This window comes from Coptis chinensis, chromosome 4, assembly GCF_015680905.1.
Source record: "Coptis chinensis isolate HL-2020 chromosome 4, ASM1568090v1, whole genome shotgun sequence".
Lineage (NCBI taxonomy): Eukaryota > Viridiplantae > Streptophyta > Magnoliopsida > Ranunculales > Ranunculaceae > Coptis > Coptis chinensis.
Genome location: NC_141459.1, coordinates 71,435,984 through 71,454,213, shown reverse-complemented (window position 1 = coordinate 71,454,213; position 18,230 = coordinate 71,435,984).

The window sequence follows — 18,230 nt, the reverse complement described above, 5'->3', positions numbered from 1 at the left end:
GAGTTTAAACCATATATATATAAAAGAGAGAGATCAGGTAAAACACGATTAATCGCGAAGAAGATCGGATCGGTCACAAAAGAACAACACTTGATCAAACTGAACTTTTATTTATATGGATGGATGTATGTTACAAGGGGAGATAGAGAGCACTCTTAGCAAACTAGAAAGAAAATTGAAAGGTAAAATATTGGATGCCCTCAACAAGGGTGAGGTATCCCTTTTATACTAGTCGGAACTCAAAATATAATTTGGAGTCCATACGCGAGAAGTAGCTTCGTGTGCTTCAATAATTGCAGTCGACTGGGCCACCTTGACAATGCATACTTGTCTTTTACTTCTGTCTTCAAAGGATAAGAATCCTTTTGATACTTTAATCCATTACCTTTTGACTTTAAGGAAAAGAAAAGGTGAAATGTCCCTTTCATGGGTCCTTCTTGGATAAAGTAATAAGAATACAATTGATTCTATTTCTGGTCCTTAATTTGGGCCATAGTGTCTGCCATTATGCTGAGTGCGTAGATTCTCAGCAACTTGGATCAGGATATCATTATCCACATCTTCAAGTTCTGACTCAGAGGAAAGGTCCCCAAGATGGTTAAGATACTCATAAGATCCTTCATCCTCTATTAATTTGAGGATCTCCATAGCCGTTGGACTAAGAGCCAAAGAGCTCATCCTGCTGAATTGCTCAAAGAATTTGGTTTTATTAGAATTGTCCAAGGATTCTGTAAGGATAATAAATCTATCAGATTCAGACAAAAAAGTGAACTTTGGATACTTTTGTGCTGAATTAGATCTGATAAACCATTTAATCTGATGAAGACCAGTAGCACGGATTTCGGCCATTTCTCTGATCCTGTCTTCTGCTGTAATTATATGAAATTTGTCCTTAGATTCCGAAAGAGAAATAACTCTTGATATGTCATCAAAAGGTCTCTGTTTATGGATTCGGACCAAAAATACTGCAGGATAAGTTTCATCTTCTATATATTCAGGACAAGCTGTAGTGAATTCACAGTAAACAGTGCCACGCCATTTAATCATAGTATTTTCTATGGCATGAACCAATGGTGAAGGCAGGAATGTTCTGTTATTAGTTCCTGCTTCCAAAGATACTTCTGTACTGATGGTTATGGATTTAATAAATCCCATTTCTAGTAATTCATCAATTAAAAACATATCTTCAGGACCAAAGTATTGCCAAAATGTAGCAGGAAGGAAGATATGAAGACTAGGATGTATACTGTGAGTGCCTTCAGTAATATGGGCAATACCTTTTATAATCAAAGGGCAAGAACCCAAGACTATTGAATTCCAATTATTAATCCATTTCTGAAAATGTGAAGGAGGAAGATTTTGGATTAATTCAGGTAAAGGTGCTGGAAGGGAAATTTTGGCTTTATTCCAAAAATATTCTGAAAAGTCTTTGGAGAGAATACTCCAAGCTACACAATCAAGGGATCTTTTTGGACTATGGGTTTTATTAACCTGAGACCAAGGTTTGATTGAGTTCTGGTTAAGTTTGCTAAAATATTTAGCAGTGATTTTAAGAATCTGGATAAGATCTTTTTTATTATGCTGATCAAAGGTATTGATAACATTGTCCAAGATGGACTTCTGAAAGCTGTGAAGCTTTTGATGTGTAAAGAACTTATGTCGGTTATCATAGACATAAGGTAACTCTAGATCATCAAATCGTACTTTTCTTTTACCAGTACTTTTAGATTCTCTAGAAAAATTATCACGAAGAACTTCGATAAGTCTTTGAAAGGTTCGAGACTCCAAGGTTTTACCCTTGTTGATCTTTGTTAGAAATACCAATGAGACTCACGAATGATCCCAGTTAAGGAGGCCTAAATTGTCCTCAAGAATGTTGATAATCTCAACATTAGCAAGATCTGAAAGGATTCGAGTCCTTAAAAGGTTGCTCTGCAGTATCGCATCCCATATAATGGATTCTCCAACGAACCAAATTGGAGCATTCTCGATTCTCGTAAAAGACATTCAATTATGTCTTAGATATCACGGGATATAATCCCGAGAAATATTCTCTGAATAATGAAGAGTATATTATTTCCAAAATATTTGGATACTCATAAAGCCTTTGTTTGTGAATTATATTTCACAATCTTGGATCTTCCCCGCTCAAGAAAGAAGAAGAGATAAATTCAAAGACCAAAGGATGATCCTCTCAGTTAGTGTAAATACCATAATTGTCAATTTTATTTATAGGCATAATGGTATTTAAGAAAGGGGTTCCCAAAGATAATTTGCTTGGGTAAGGTCTTTAATTAATAGAAAAGATAGAGGTATATTAACCTCATTCTTATTAATATTAACCTTAGTAAGCTTATGCTGAATAGCAATTTTACTACCACTAGCACTGGTCATGGTTTGAGTAGTAGTTTCAAAGTATTTTGGTGGAATTAATCCTTCTTGGATGCAATTCATATCTGCACCACTATCGACTAAAGCAATATAATTATTCAGAATATATTCTTTGTCAATAATCAAGGTTATAAAAATATTCCATTTCCTAGAAAGTACAGAGGAAGTGAAACTGCAGTGTTGGAAGTTACTGTCTTCCTTGAAATAGTGTTTCTCTATTTGAAACACTCTTTGCTTTAAATTAAGAATCTCTCTATTGAGATTCTGGATTTTATCATTGAGATTTTGATTGACTAGAGACTTTGAGGAACTAGGTTTATTCTTTCCTAGGCGATCAAAAACCTCTTTAAGATTATAACCTTCTGTAGGATCAACAATGTTGTCCTTAACTGTTTTAAAGCAAGTTTTAATTAACTTTAGCTTAGTGTCAGGGTCAGTAATAGAGTCGATAAGCTCTAAGACAGACTGTTGTTCTGAGGTCAGAACATTAATAGCTAACCCATTCATCATCAGAAAATAGCTCTCATGCTATCACATTTTAGATTGCAACATGTTACACTGACATGGTGCTTCATTTTCTGAAGTACTAGAGTAAGGATCTTCAGATTCATTATTAGATTCAGAAGAACTAGTATTAAGTAAGATTTTACTTAATTGTAATTTAAGATCTTCATCAATCTCTAGATTATTGATCTTCTGTTTAGTATAGCACTGGTTGGCATAATGACCAATTTTTCCACATTTTAAACAAGTAATATTACTTTTATGGTGTGGATCTTTATAAAAATATTTATTAGGTTTCCAATTTTTATTGGAACTCCTTTTATGTTTTCGAGAATATATTCTCTTTACTTGTTTTCCGGGGTTTATGAAAGAAATTTTCTTCTTTTTCTTTGAGAAGGAATATCATAAGCAAATTGCTCACAAAATTCTCCTAGCTCTTGTTTACCGAAAGATTACTTTTTTAAGCCGATCTTTGTAGCTTAAGATCATTACATAGGCTAAGACCTTCTTGAATGACCTGACTAATGAGACTCCCATAAGTATGAGACTCATAAGAAATATTAGATCCTCCATTAAGATCTCTCGAGCTTTTTCCTAACCTTTTCGCAAAAGAAGTTAGGGAGACCATCAATAAATTTAGATTTCCAATGCTCACTATTAGCATCATGTAATTGTAGAACTTTGGCTAGGAAGACATCCTTATACCACCTAAAATGAGATAGAGTAGGACATCTAAGATTTTGCAGCATCTCTCTATTTTTTCAGCCGACAAACCTTCCGGTCCAATAAAATGATGGACAATGGTTAGGCATAGAGTGTGTAGATCGTCGAGAAATAGATATATTCGATTAGCTTGAACTAAACTCCACTTTGGTAGAGTTATAGATTTCATCTCTTTGCTCATGAGTGAGAACATTATCCCACCAACCTTTAAGAATACCTACAAATCCATGGGAAATAAACCTGCATACATCTCAGCATCTCAGATTTCCATGGGCTTTGCAAACACTTTCGCATACATGAGCATCTCCTCGAAAGCGTGTGATAAATCTGATAGTCAGATTTAGCATCAATATTCCAAGTGTAAATAGTCTTAGCTTGATAAGACACTTGGTCATTAAAATAAGCTTCTTCATAAAGAATATCTTGAGGAGTGGGTCTAGGATAATAATTCTGCTTGTGACCTATATGACTCACTTTTTTCACAGATTCGTTCATAAGTTATTTTATTCAGATTAGGAGAAGCGAAATTTGCTTCAATATCCAAAATTTCATTTGGATTAATATCATCTTCAGAGTTAGATTCTTGAGAAAGAATATTAAGATTTAATTTGCTTAATTGGGTGTATAATTTCTCAATAAAATCATTTTTGGATGAAGACTGATCTAATTTGAAATTGGGAATATCCACAGGAGGCTGAATAGATGGTCTAATATGACCAAAAGAACTATTTTGTTTTAAAGAAATATTCTTTAACGGTTCTTTATCCTTATTAGGATCATTCCTAGGGGTATGTTTAAGGATATTTTCAGTATTATTCTCAATTCTGATTAATTGGGATCCAATAGTTTGTAAACACAAATTTGTATAATTATTCTGTTTACAAATTTTATTAATATCCTCCATCCGCACAGATTTGTGGGCTTCTTCTTGGGTGGGCTTAATATAAGCCAGCCTCTCGTGACTATCTTTCAGTTTCAAAGGTGTTGTTGGAGGATGAATAGTCACATCATCTCCTTTTCATCGGTAGTAGTCCATTTTTTCCGATGAAATTCTAACACACCAATATAATTATGCACGTGAGTAAAATTACATTTAGTAGTGATCTCCTCCTTTGCAATAGGTGGAATAATAATCCTTTCCCTGTTCTTGAATTACCTCTTTATTAGGTAAATTATTTTCCTTTTAATTAAGGTATTTTCCTTAGGTAAATCTATTTTTACCTCGCCATAAGCCTAGCCTCTTGTTTGGCTTTAAGAAAATCATCGATATCTTTTCTCGAGTTGCACGCTCAACTCTGCCATTCAATTTTATGATTCTCGATACTCTAAAACAAAACCATTTTGTCGAGGAGAGTACAATTCCTCGATGATAATCATAATAATCATCATAAGGTCTAAGCATAGGTTTCAATTCTAGGAGTAAAATATTTACTCAACTCTTCATATTTTAATTTATAAAATTGATAAGTTTCATAAGGTGTATAATCCATCTATAAAACAAAATCCATTTCTGACCCTGTGGGAGATTCCCTAGCTTGCTGTGTATAAATACCATGTGGTATTTGTTGATTAGAGATACGGATCTCTTCTACAGATTGATTATACTGTGTTGTAGATGTAGATTCAGCCAAACCGAATGCCTAGAAGATTGTGGTATAGAGATCTTGTAAGAGGACCTCAAAGACAAACTTCTACCAACAAAAGGTTTCTTAAAGTTCAATATAACTTCACCTTCTGTTGTTTGGACTATCTGGTCCAAATCATTATTAATGATTGGCTGTGGTTGAACAAATAAGTTTTCGCAAATCCATGATTCTCGAAATTGAATCTCACTCCAAGGAATCATCACGGGTGTTGCTACACTAGAGGTTAAAAGATTTGTGTCTATTAACACGATCTTACCTCGGTGTAGTTTTATGTTGCATTAGGTGTTAAAGTCTGTAACACCTTGTAGTGAATTTCGTAAGTAATTCCTATCACTTCGATCCGTAAAAAGTTATAACCTTTAGCCCTGAATTTGTAATGATACGAGAATCATAAAGATTTCTATCCGATAAAGCTAAACTTAAATTGGGATAGACATCAAAATAGACCGTCCATGACAAAGACTAGTCTCTACTGCTCCCCATAAGGGATGTAAATAGTCGAGACACCTAGCATCTCTCGAGTGTTGCTTGAATACAAGCATTCATACCCAAAAGGGTCAAAGGTCCGAAAGCAACCCAGTAGATTAAGCCTATGTGAATAAATTTATAATTCTTCACATGGTGATATAAATCACGAGGGCTTAAAAGATTTAAATTATTACTCATGGAATTTAAACTAATAGTTTGTTCCATAGTTTTTACCGCAATTTTCTTGGTCAATTTTTCAATCCAGTTACCATATCTATATATGGGTTTGGGATCCATATTAGGGATCGTCCATTTATTCATTTTGTCCCGTGTGAGATCATACTGATTAATTACGTGTTCTTAATTGAACTCGGATCATCATTATTTGATGATTGTGCCATGGGGGTTGAGGTGTTAGTGCAAAACAGGTAGAGTATAATGTATTATAACTATACTAAACAAGATATAAAACTATTCTTGATGTAATCATTGACACATCGTCTTCTTCTCCAAATATTATAAAACAAGATAATCAAAATCAAGTCTTTAGTGCTTATATTAAGTAAAACCACGCCTCATTAACGCTTTACGGGAGAGCAAACGGCCTAAACGCCGCTAAAACGGCACGCGGCATATACCCCCTAGCGACTTTGGTGGCGTCCCAGAGTTACCAATATAAACGTAAAGAAACAATAATGACACATTGTTGCTAAAGCAAATAGTCTTATTTCAACAAGAATAAAATTAAGTAATCTTAACTTTATCTCTAATAAGATACTATTCATAATCTTGGGAAAGGAAGAGTCAACAGTATTTTAGGATCCAGGCGGACATTCTTGTGGTCGGAAAACCGAGCCTTTAAGCAAGTAGTCCTAAAGAGTAACCCTCACACCTTTTTCCTTAATCATACTTATATCTCTTACTTACATCTTTTCTTAGGTAATCATACAATTAAATATAATTGTAAAAACATTTCCTCACCGTTATGCACTAACCTCAAATTAAGCTGCCATGGCTCTGATACCAAATATAAAATAGAGAGATCAGGTAAAACACCTGATTAATGCGGAAGAAGATCAGTCAGCAGCAAGAACACTTGATTAAACTGAACTTTTATTTATATGGATGGATGTATATGTTACAAGGGGAGAGAGAGAGCATAACGGTATGTTACAAGGCATACTTGTCTTTTACTTCTGTCTTCAAAGGATAAGAATCCTTTTAATACTTTATTCCATTACCTTTTGACTTTAAAGGAAAGAAAAAGGTGAAATGTCCATTTCATGGGTCCTTCTTGGATAAAGTAATAAGAATACAGCTGTAAGTAGTATGCTGATTCTATTTCTGGTCCTTAATTTGGGCCATAGTGTCTGCCATTATGCTGGAAAGATAATTATTATTATCTTCGGAATTCTGAAAATTTGCCGTGTAAACCTGAACTTCCTTACTTGTTAAAGGAAGTAGTCTTGGATTCCTGTTTTGCCTTAAGGGCTTCTTTGAACTTGGCCCATATGTCCATAGGTTCTTCTGGAGTCTTAGAAGAGCTTGGATATAACCGGGTTATTGCTTCTGTAATATCAAAATTGTCACCCAATTCTTCTTCGTGACCTTCTCCGCTAAGCAAGCAAATTGGTTTGCTTCTTCCCCGACTATTAATTGATGTCATGGAAACATCATCATCTTTGAGAAAGATAGCATTGCATTTTCTCGAGGATGAAATTTCCTTAGTACCACAGGATTCCAAAACTGGTAACTTAAAGGAATTTACAAAATGATTTTTAAGCTTCTCCATGCATAACTCATTGATTTGGCTATCAGAGAAACTGGGATTCTGAAATTTGATAAGATTCTTCATCATTTCGAAAGGATTCCCTGTATCCACATCTTCTGTAGGATTAATTAAAAGTTCGTTCTATGAATGATTTCAAATCATTCTCAATGCTGATGATGGCTTCATCTGTTGGAAAAGAAATCCACCATCTTGAATAGAATTTTCTCTTCAGGACAGGAATTTTAAGGTGATTATATTCACAACTAAAATCCCACTTGAAAATCCAAGGAATACCATATATGGTAAAAAAGGTCAAGGATGATAATCCTCTTGGCATCTTATCATTGCCTTTCAGCTGAGGATGATTGTCAGTCCATTTTAGAAAAATATCTAAAAGATTCTCCGGGAGAATATCCAATTCTGGACCAAAATACTCCCACCATTGAAAGATCCAATATGGATAGTCAGTCTTGATGGACTGTGGGCACAGTTTGATAAACCATGAGTGTTTCCTGTGAGAATTCTGATACAAAAACACATTAGTAAAAGCTGAGATATAGTCCCAGTAATTATATAGGAGATTTGTCGAACTCAATTTTCGACACTTGTTGGGATCCAAACCCCACTCACTGTAAGAGATAATTCTCTTAAAGATTGCTTTGCTGTAAGAGATCGGACTATATTCCGAATCAGGATGCTGTAAAGTATGGTGAATATCCATACTGGAAGTAGCCGAAGCTAATATTTCTTCATAGATATATCTATGTTTGCCGTCAACAACAGGATACTGCTGTGTGTCAAAATATCTTCTTTGAATTTCCCAAGGATCAGGCATCCACTGCTCATCCCCTGGTTGAAGATAAATGACTGTTTGATCTGCCCTTTTATTAGGGACATAAGGAGTCAGAGGAGTAAGGACTGCCTCTTTCATTGACTTTCCTTTTTGCTGTGATAATGGAGGAAATTGCTCCTTACTGTCAAGGAAATTATATTTTCCTTTGTTTTTTCCACGGCCTCTTGTGGTATAACCACGGCCTTTGCCTCTCTGAGAGGTGCTCATGATCCCTGCAAGAATTCTCTAGTTAGAAAATCTGGCAAAGAATTAGACTCACCCTTGATATATTCAATATCAAAATCAAAGGCAGAAAGATCCGCTTGCCATCCTGCAAAAATCTGTTTAGAAGCAATATTCTTGATATCTTTCTGTAATACCTGTTTAGCAGCACTACAATCAATTCGTACCAAGAACTTTTGGTTTAGTAAATCGTCCTGGAATTTATGAATACACTTTACCAAGGACAAAATCTCTTGTTTAATAGTAGAATAATTAATTTGTGCTTTCTTCCAAGTTCCAGAAGTAAAACGGATTAATTCTTCTCTACTAGAGATAGGATTCTTCTGTTTTAAGATGCCACCATAGCCAAGGTTAGAAGCATCTGTTTCCACAATTTTTAACCAGTTAAAATTAGGCAAAGATAGGCAAGGTAATTGTTTTGCCTTAAGCTTAATTTTTCAGTACATCACTTAGTATGAGCTGTACTCCAAGAGGTTGGAACCTTTGTTAATCTGGAGTATAGAATAGAGGTATCCTGTGAAAGATTTTTATAATAGTCTGCCAAATAGTTCAGACTTCCAAGAAATCTTTGTAATTGAGTTTTATCTAAAATTTCATCAGGAAATTTAGAAGCAAACTCAATACTTCTGTCGATAGGAATAATTTTCCTTCAGTAATGTTATGCCCAAGAAAACGAACAGTTGTTTGAAACAACTTCATTTTTGGAGCTGACACTACTAAACCATTTCGTTTAATAAGCTCTTTAAATATCTTTAAATGCTTAATATGCTGTTCAAGAGATTTGGAATAAATTAGAATATCATCAATATAGACAATAGTAAAATCCGAATAAGGATTGCAAATCTCATTCATGATATTCTGAAATTCCGAAGGAGCATTCTTCAAACCAAAGGGCATTCTTGTCCATTCATAATGTCCAAAGGGTATGCTTGTAAAAGCGGTTTATACCTATCTTGAGGGCAATTTGGACTTGCCGAAGAACCGACTTAAGGTCAAACTTTGAGAAGATGATCGCGGTAGATAAACGATCTAATAAATCCTTTTTATTAGGAATTGGATATCTAATCCATTGTAAGGCAGTATTAAGAGGTTTGAAATTAATAACCAGTCTGGGAACACCTCTTTCTTTCTCAGCCGCTTTATTGACATAAAAGTCAGTACAACTCCAAGGAGATTTACTTGGAGTAATCAACTTCTTATCCGTAAGACTCGGATCTCTTTTCCTCGCATAAAGTCAAATATTCTTTCATTTCATTTGACCTGGTCTAGCCTTAGTGGGAATAAACTGTTCATTAAAGCTAGATTCATAGGGTAAAGAAACCATATGCTTCTTTCTTTCCCAAAAGCATTGGGAATATCACTCTGAGACTTCATAATAAATTGATTTTTAATTTGTTCAATTTTATTCAAACTCCTTCTTGTTGTTGAGTCTTTCTTTGTAACTTTAAAGAAGTTATTTCTTCTTTGAGAAAGTTTAATTGACTTTCTTTGGCTACTAGGTTTGTATTAATCATAGCAACCTGTTTTTGAACCGGAGGAGTTATGAACTCAAAGATAACTCTATTTTTATCAATAGTTGCATGAATACCTATATTAGTGATACTAGTAATAGGCATGATAGAGTTAAGGAAAGGATTTCCTAAAATAGTATCTTTGGGACATATCTTTCACCGGAGAAAAAGTAGTAGATAAACAATGTCCTTCTTTGCAGATGAATACATCTGTTAATTTGTATGCAACCTGCATAGGTGCGCCACTAGCAGTAGAAAGATTTTGAGTAGATTTCTCAAAATATTTAGTGGGAACTAAACCCTCTTGAATACAATTCAGATCTGCTCCACTGTCAATAAGGGCAACATGATTAGTGAGAGTATATTCTCCTTTAATAACTAAATTAACATGGACATTCCATCTTTGGAATGTAATGTTGTTAGCCTTAGTATAATTCTGAATTTCAAAATTGTCCACCATATTCTTATTGGTCTTTAAGGCTTTTATGTCTGTTTTAAGGTTATTAACCTCATACTGTAGATCCTGAATACTAGTGATATGAGAATTTCCTTTATATAAAGTATTAGGAAGTCTCATATGATTATAAGAACCAAGATTCTGTAAGGTCATAAAGTTTTGAAGATAATTAAGATCATAAATCTTTTCCTGTGGATTAATCTTAAATTTTCTTATCTTCAAAAGATTACTATAGTCTTGTGGTCTGGTAGAACACTGACTAGTCTTATGACCATTATGATCACACTTAATACAAAAACGAAGGGCTTTAGCTTTAGGCCTAAGTCTCTTCCAATGCTGCTTTTCTCTAAGACTTTTTGGTTTTTTATAAGTCTTAGAATCATTGATTTTAGTAACTAGTATGTTACTATCCTTTTCTTTTATTGGAGGAAGAACAGTCATCATATCCATGTTCACCTTAGAATGTTTTGTTTCACATTCTAATACTCCAATATAATTATTAGTAGGAGTAATATCCTCCTTGATAACAGGTGAAATAACAATTCTTTCCTGTTCAAGAATTACCTCTTTATTAGGTAAATTCATATCTTTGGTAATTAAGGTATTATTATTATTATTGTTAGGAAAATCCATTTTTTCCTTAGCAATTCTTCTAGCCTCTTGTTTAGCTTTAAAGAAATCACTAATATCCTTACTCAGAGTTGCACGTTCAACTCTGCCATTCAGAATTTTATTATTCTGATACTCTAGACAAAACCATTTTGTCAGAGGAGTACAGTTCCTCTGATGATAATCATAATAATCATCATATGGTCTGAGCATAGGTTTTAATTCTGTAGGAGTAAAATATTTACTCAACTCTTCATATTTTAATTTATAAAATTGATAAGTTTCATAAGGTGTATAATCCATCTATAAAACAAAATCCATTTCCTCGATTTGTGGGAGATTCCCTAGCTTGTCGTGGTATAAATACCATGTGGTATTTGTTGATTAGAGATCTGGATCTCTTCTACTGATTGATTATCTTGTGTTGTAGATTCAGTTTCTGGCCCGAATGCCTAGAAGATTGTGGTATAGAGATCTTGTAAGAGGACCTCAAAGACAAACTTCTACCAACAAAAGGTTTCTTAAAGTTCAATATAACTTCACCTTCATTGTTTGGACTATCCGTCCAAATCATTATTAATGATTGGGTCGTGGTTGAACAAATGTTTACGCAAATCCATGATTCTCGAAATTGAATCTCACTCCAAGGAATCATCCCCGGGTGTTGCTACACTAGAAGTTAAAAGATTTGTGTCTATTAACACAGTCTTACCTCGTGTAGTTTTATGTCGCATACATTAGGTGTTAAAGTCCGTAACACCTTGTAGTGAATTCGTAAGTAATTCCTATCACTTGAGATCCGTAAAAAGTTATAACCTTTAGCCTGAATTTGTAATGATCTGAGAATCATAAAGATTTCTATCCGATAAAGCTAAACTTAAATTAGGATAGATATCAAAATAGACTGGTCCATGACAAAGACTAGTCTCTACTGCTCCCATAAGGGACGGTAAATAGTCGAGACACCTAGCATCTCTGAGTGTTGCTTGGATACAAGCATTCATACCCAAAAGGGTCAATGGTCTGAAAGCAACCTGTATTAAGCCTATGTGAATAAATTTATAATTCTTCACATGGTGATATAAATCACGAGGGCTTAAAAGATTTAAATTATTACTCATGGAATTTAAACTAATAGTTTGTTCCATAGTTTTTACCGCAATTTTACTGGTCAATTTTTCAATCCAGTTACCATATCTATATATGGTTTTGGGATCCATATTAGGGATCGTCCATTTATTCATTTTGTCCTGTGTGTCGAGATCATACTCGATTAATTCTGTGTTCTTAATTGAACTCAGATCATCATTATTTGATGATTGTGCCATGGGGGTTGAGGTGTTAGTGCAAAACAGGTAGAGTATAATGAATTATAACTATACCAAACAATATAAAAACTATTCTTGATGTAATCATTGACACATCGTCTTCTTCTCCAAATATTATAAACAGTATAATCAAAATCAAGTCTTTAGTGCTTATATTAAGTAAAACCACGCCTCATCAACGCTTTTACGGGAGCAAAACGACCTAAACGCTTTACGCTAAACGGCAAGACAAAGATATACCCTCTACGCGACTTTGGTGGCGTCCCGAGTTACCAATATAAACGTAAAGAAACAATAATGACCTGTTGCTAAAGCAAATAGTCTTATTTCAACAAGAATAAAATTAAGTAATCTTAACTTTATCTCTAATAAGATACTATTCATAATACTGGAAAGGAAGAGTCAACAGTATTTTAGGATCCAGGCGGACATTATTGTGGTCGGAAAACCGAGCCTTTAAGCAAGTAGTCCTAAAGAGTAACCCTCACACCTTTTTCCTTAATCATACTTATATCTCTTACTTACATCTTTTCTTAGGTAATCATACAATTAAATATAATTGTAAAAACATTTCCTTACCGTTATGCACTAACCTCAAATTAAGCTGCCATGGCTCTGATACCATTTCAACCCTTTCCCACCACCGAAAACATCCAAAAATCCAAAAAATTGAACTGCCACCGCCCCACCTCACCACCACCATTGTTTTTTTTGTTAGTGAGGTTGTTTCAAACTCCATCCCCACATTGCTTTTAAGCTTTCTAATTGTTCCAAAAACTCAATGACACAAAGAAGGAGAATTTTGCTAGAGCATGTGTTTACGACCGACCACTTCGCGCCGTTTTACGGTGACGAGATGATTAGGAGGGATTGGAGTAGGTCGTGGTACTCGACAGATGATTTCTATCACTCTGATTTGGTGGAACAATTCTATAAGAAGAGAGAGTTGGATGGGAATAGAATTTTCGTTAAGGTGGCTGGGACTAGGAGAGAAGTATCTAGGAGGTTGTTGGCTGAGATTTTAGGCATTCCGCCTAGAAGCCATCTCGACGCTGCATTGCAGGAATCCCAGTTTGCTAGGATCGAGCCTTTGATGAATGTGATGGTTGTGGAAGGAAACTACAATGCGAGCTCGCATTGTGTTCGCTAGTCGTCATTGCGAACCAACCAGCTGGCTGTAGCTCAGTGGATTGGTAGGAATGTCACGGGAAAAGAGAAGGTCAGTGACATCAGTCTGAACTTCCTTCACATTCTATGGATACTCTAGGAGCAGAAGTATGAATTCTGTATTCTCGAGTTTTTGATTGATATGATTAGGGGAGTTGGGAAGAGTATTGCACCTCTCCCCGTTTTGATAACAAAGATCATGATAAGTTTGAGAGCAACTCCAAAAATTGAGCGTACTATGATTAAGTTGCATTCAAATGTCATAGCGTATACGGGCTGTGTTCAGCAGGTTTGGAGGTTGCCAAGAGAGAGGGTAGTGGAAGAGACTGATTTGGATGATGATGAGGACGACACGGCATGTTTTGATGCCGATGCTTTGGAGAGGTGTAGGTCGGATGCAGAACGCATGTCGGTGCTTCATCGTGGTATGCGTTCTCTCAATACTATTTGCGAAGATCTCTGGACTCGATAGGCTACCATCCATCATAACTTCGAGACTCGTGCCCAACGCGAGGATGAACGTTGGGAGGAGATGAAGGCCGAGATGGAAGTTCATCAAAAGTTTTGTGAAGTTATGCGTGAACGCTTCCCACCCCATGGGGGTTCTTCTTCTGAGGAGGTGTCTGTGAGGCACGAGCGTCGTCGCCGAAGGACGGATGGCTCAGGCCCATCTGGAGCGCAGGGCCCATCTCTATCTCATGCTTCATCCTTTACCAGCAGCGTGTGGTTTAGGGATATTATGAGTTGATGTTGTTTTATTTTATTTGTTTTTATTAGTTCGGATGTTAAGGTTTTTTTTGAATTCAGTAGTTAGATTTGTATTCGGTAGTTAATTGTATTTGAATTTGAATTTGAATATAATTTGGTTCTATTCAAATTGTGCGTTGATTTTCATTGATCCTCAATGTTAGAAGTTGTTTTGGAATGATTGTTAGGAATATTGCTGATATTGGCAGGCTATGAGTAGATATGGTGGTAGGATGAAATCTAAAGATTTTAGAAGTTACTATTCTAAATTCAATCTAAAAGATATTAGGTTTGTTTTAGAATCAAGTATATGGGTTGTTTCCGTTTTCGGTTTCGGAAATATTTTGTTTCCGGCAATTGCCTTAAAACTTTTTGGCAACTTGCCGATTCATTTTGGAAGCTCACAACCTATATAAACTTCCTTCATTCTACACTTACAACCCACACTACATCCCACTTTCATCTCTCACCTTTCACTCCCAAGTTTCCCCTTTTTTCTTCTTCACTTTAGGACTTCAGTTGCACGGAGCGCGCTTGCGCCTCAGTTGAGCGCCACCTGCGCTTGAACCACCTGGAACTTGAAATTCACCTCGAAGGACCACCCACCCATCCTGGCAAAAGTGAGCGCTACCGCTTCTAAGTGCACGGAACTCGAAATTCACCAAGGCGCATCCCGCGCCCTACCTAGGCATAGAGTGAGCGCACCCCACGCCCTGACCCCCGTGGGCACCAAAAATTCCGATTTTTTGTGGGTTGTTCCAGGATCGTTCCAACTGTTCTAGAGCGTAGTTTTGTGATGACATCACCTATAGTCATATCAGAGCAGTTTTTCGAACACTTGTTGGGAAGCGAGACTTATGGACATTGGTTCTATGATAGGATCTTGCAGTTAGGATGGAGGCATCTACTAGTAAGTGAAAACGATTCGTATTCACCTTAGCTTACTGAATTTTTTTTACAGTAATGTTATGTTCTATTGTAACCAGGATGGAGAACAAGAATTCTCCGTCATGGTTGATGACACGCCACTAGAATTCAATAAGTATGTGGTAGCGTTAGTTTCGGGAATACCAATACCTGATCCTATTCACACGTGGGGATATATGACCGATAATGCATACCTCTATGACTATACATATTTCCATGAGTATTATGAGGGAGGGGTGTTTCGTATAATGGACCAAGGGCATTATAACATAGCCCTTGGTAGCCTGTCCCTCAATGTAGGCACCACCATGTTATTCATCCTGATGAATATTTTAGGGGATTGGCAGTTTACTTTTGCAAATAGTACCGCTGGTGACGTTTTCCTTGCTTTAGCTGAGGGACGTCGCCGATATGACATTCCCCGAGTATTAGTGGCTAGTCTTAAGAGAGCCCAAAGCATGAGGCATAAGTATCTTCTTATGCCTGTTTTGGTTTGCCGCATCATGCTCAGTTGTCTACCTGAATTATGTACCCGGTTCACGGATTGGAAAAGGGTTGAAGTTATGAGACCCACCAATTGGGTGGTTCGCTTATTTCGAGTAATGACTTGGCCAGGATGGCAGGTGCAACCTCATTTGGTTGCTCCTTACACCCCATTAGACATAGTAACACTCGATAGGCTAGCACAAGTTGATAACACATGGCAGCGGGCTTGGCAAGTTATCATGGCATGGCAAGACGCGAAGGAACCTCATCTCTTTAGAGAGGATGATGAGGAGGATGACGAGTAAACACGGGAGTTAAGGTAAGTTTTTAGTTTCAGTTAATGTCTGCTTATGTCCCAAGCAATTTATTTCTTATTAACCCCATAACGGGTGGAACTCATATAGAGTTGCGTATGTTTTTCTTTTTCTATATTAGTATGTTTTAACCTTGTTTTGCAGATGTTCCAGAATTTTACGCGTTTCCAAGGTATTTCTCTACTTTTTTTATTTAAATACTTTGGGGACAAAGCATGCTTCTTGTTTGGGGGGGGGGGGGGGGCATAGAAACACGTGTAGTTAAGGCATCTGTTAGGATATAGATATGTATAATATGCACTTGTTTTCCAGTAAAAATTCAAATTTTTTAAAAATATAAATAAAAATTTTATGCTATACACTTAGGAATATTGGTATTGTTTCCCTTCTCTAGGCCCTTGGTAATCTAGAAATCTCACGTAACTTTTGCATTAGAATAGTTATTAGAAACTTAGATTAATATGTAGATAATAATATTTGCATCTTTCTATAAATATATTGCATGAGTATCTATGATTGTTTGGCAGTAAGTTTCTGAAATCTAGGCTAGAGTACTTATTCTACAAATCCTGTGAGAATATAGCCTAAAGCCTTATATGAGTGAAACATTTAAGAAATGACACAAGGGAGAAGTAAAATCCGGATAGAGAAATCACACGTCCACTTGCTTGATCACTATACCATATCCTAAGCGAGAATTTAGGCCCTCTTTGGATCGATTGAGCCAGATATTCAAACCTTATGAAATTATATTCCGTTAGCCGCCCCTTTGAGCCTTTCTTTAGCCTTTCATAAACCACAATTCCTTTAACCTGTTACAAAAACAAAACAAAATAAAAAAAAAAAATCAACCTACCCACTATAGAATGTGTCTGAGAATAGGATGAGTGAAGAAAAGAGAAAGGAAAAACCTGTGTAAACAAAAATTAGTTAGTTGCTTCAGAAAAGAAAAAGAAAAGAAGTTTCCATCCAAAGAAAAGAAAAGAAAAATAAAAATAAAAACAAAATAAAAACTCCAAAAATAGAATAAAAGGAGTCAAAAAGCCAAAATAAAAAGGCTAAGGATGGAAACAAAGTGTAGAAGCAAAAGAACAAAGGTTTATCTAGTTACGTAATGTGAAGACTCTGTTATCTCAGACTTGTCCTTTTTGAATATCCATTTCCTTCATTCTTAAACCATCTCCTAATCCCCGCAACACCTAATAAAGACATCTAGCTCAATTAGGAATAGGTTAGTGTGATAGTAAGTGGCAGATGTGTTTGATCGACTCCATTTTCCTTGTGTGTCATTGAGATTGTAAGGTAAAGTGTGCCCACTGCACACTGGAGTAGTGAAACTTGAGCGGAAAAATCAGAGTGGTTTTTGTCTTGACATTTATGTAAGGACCTACTTAAGGACGCTATTCCGAGTTTTCATAAACGGACCTGCTAGTGCATTTCATAGTATTACTCATTGTATATATGTTTATTCGTAGATGATTGATTATTATGTATAAATTAGCTTAGGTTTCGACTTGATTATTCTGTATTCATTGCTAGTGAGATGTATAGATAATTGAGACAGATAAGGAAACAATAGTTTATTTCTTAGTCGTTGTAGTATAGATAAAGTTTGTGAGTACCTTCACTGGAAAACTCTCATGAGGCTATAACTCGTCCACTAGGGAATTTCTAGTGGTTTAAGGCCATGTTGCATATGGTCAATGCAATCGCACTCGGTGAAATGAGATTAGTTAGAACTCCATTTTTGGTCATTTATGCTAATTTCTCATATTTGCTTGAGGACAAGCAAAATTCTGTTTGGGGGTGGTTTGATAAGAGTCCAAAACTATAATTTTAACCCCTTAACAATTATACTTTTAGACCAATTATGCGAATAATAAATAAGAGTTAATGCTGATTACGTGCTTTTATGTATTTCAGGCACTGAAGTCAATTATGTGCAGAAAGGTGTCACTTTGGCGAGATAAAGAAGCAAGGGTTGGTTGCTAAGAAGTTTTGTGATTAAAGGCCAAGATTCAAAGAGAAAAAGCCTTTGTAAAGCCCGGTCAAAGCTGAAAAGTCAAAGTCAACGCAGGCATAAACAGCGCACAAAAGTCAGCAGAA